This window comes from Triticum dicoccoides, chromosome 3B, assembly GCF_002162155.2.
Source record: "Triticum dicoccoides isolate Atlit2015 ecotype Zavitan chromosome 3B, WEW_v2.0, whole genome shotgun sequence".
NCBI classification, from domain to species: Eukaryota; Viridiplantae; Streptophyta; class Magnoliopsida; order Poales; family Poaceae; genus Triticum; species Triticum dicoccoides.
In genome coordinates, this window is record NC_041385.1 from 506076929 (window position 1) to 506079077 (window position 2149).

Genomic DNA, 2149 nt, shown 5'->3' on the forward strand with positions numbered 1-2149 from the left:
TGTGGATTTGGTCTGAACGTCCTTTAATTCACTATAAGCTCCGTAGGGGTGTAAGCTCTCTCAATCAATTGATGTCGTCAATTTGAGATTTAGTCCACGGTTTTGACTTGGTCAACGCGCTGTGCTTTGTGTAGTGATCTGCTGATGGGTGGGCTAAGTGGTTCGCTGCACGTAATTCTCCCCACCGCTCCGTGTCCGCTGTTGACTCGTGGCAGTTTTGCGCCAAGCTTGCCCGCAATTTATGAAGGGGTGGGGCGCGAACCTTGGCCGAGACCTCCGCGATCGCAAGAAAGCCCTCTTGACTGCCACCCAAGCCCTGGACACCCGCGCTGACACTTCCGGGATCTCCCCGGATGAATGGATGTTGAGATATGATCTCGAGGATCAGCTCTCGGCCATCTACACGGACGAGGAAACGTACTGGAGGCTCCGCGGCACCCAACGATGGGTGCTCCGTGGGGACGCTAATACGGCTTACTTCCAGGCTATTGCCAATGGGCGGCGACGACGGAACTCCATCCACTCCCTGTGGGATGGAGATGCCCAGCTCGTTCGCCCCTCGGACATCCGAGCTCGTGTATATGGCTTCTATAAAGCCCTATTCTCCCCCACCCCTCGGGGTGGTGCTGCACTGGCCCCCGATACCTGGTCGGTGGGCCAGTTAGTATCCGCCGAGACTAATGCCGCCTTGGTGGCACCTTTCTCGGAGGATGAGGTTCTCGCGACGATCAAGGGCATGAACCCCTCCTCGGCACCGGGTCCGGATGGTTTTCTAGTAACCTTTTTCAAATCGTTCTGGCAAACCATCAAACTGGAGGTCATGGCCCTCTTCGACGAGTTCTTCTCGGGGACCATGGACCTTGGGCGCCTGAACTATGGGGTCATCACCCTCATCCCTAAAGTTCCGGGCGCTTCGGACATCCGCCAGTTTCGTCCTATCACGGTGATTAATGTGATTTTCCGGATTTTGGCTAAAGGGTACGCCAATAGGGTGACCCTTCTAGCTGACTCCGTCACCCACCCCAACCAATCCGCCTTCATTTAAGGGCGGTTTATTTTGGATGGGGTCTTGGTCTTCCACGAAGTCCTTCATGAAGTCCGGGCCAAGCACCTTCGTGCGGTCTTCCTGAAGCTCGACTTCCATAAAGCCTATGATACGGTTCACTGGCCCTTCCTGCAGGAAGTCTTGCTCCGCAAGGGTTTCGATGACCGGTGGGTGACCCGCGTTATGCAGCTCGTCTCTCGCGGTCGTACCGCGGTTAACATTAACGGGGAGATCGGGTCATACTTCCCCACCCTTTGTGGGGTTCGCCAGGGTGACCCGTTTTCCTCGTTTCTGTTCAACATGGTGGTCAATGCCCTTGCTATCATCTTGGACAAGGCCGAAGCTTCTGGTCATATCCAAGGCTTAGTCCCCCATCTGGTAGGAGCGGGATGGGTCTCCCTCCTACAATATGCTGACGACACCATAATAATGGTGGAGGGATCCGCTTCCGACATAGCTAACTTGAAGTTCCTCCTCTCCTTCCAGCAGATGTCTGGGCTCACTATCAACTTCGATAAGAGCAAAGTGATGATCCTTGGCTATCCTCCGGAGGAGGCCCAGGACATTGCTGACCGGCTGAACTGCCGCCTAGGTACCTTCTGTTCGGTTTCGTAGTAATTTCAAAAAATTTCCTACGCACACGCAAGATCATGTGATGCATAGCAACGAGGGGGAGAGTGTTGTCTACGTACCCAACGCAGACCGACTGCGGAAGCGATGACACGACGTAGAGAAAGTAGTCGTACGTCTTCACGATCCAACCGATCAAGCACCGAAAATACGGCACCTCCGAGTTCGAGCACACGTTCAGCTCGATGACGATCCCCGGACTCCGATCCAGCAAAGTGTCGGGGAAGAGTTCCGTCAGCACGACGGCGTGGTGACGATCTTGATGAACTACAGCAGCAGGGCTTCGCCTAAACTCCGCTACAGTATTATCGAGGAATATGGTGGCAGGGGGCACCACACACGGCTAAGGAACAGATCACGTGGATCAACTTGTGTGTTCTAGGGTGCCCCCCTGCCCCCGTATATAAAGGATCCAAGGGGGGGTGCGGCCGGCCAAGGAGGGGAGGCGCAGGAGAGTCCTACTCCCTCTGGGAG

The 2149-nt window shown here is 55.2% G+C and overlaps 1 protein-coding gene across 2 annotated transcripts in view; it reads left to right on the top strand.

Moving 5' to 3' along the window:
* The window catches only part of LOC119281455 (transcription factor-like protein DPB), a 16859-nt gene that overhangs the window by 936 nt on the left and 13774 nt on the right, over window positions 1-2149 (top strand). The window lies entirely within an intron of this gene.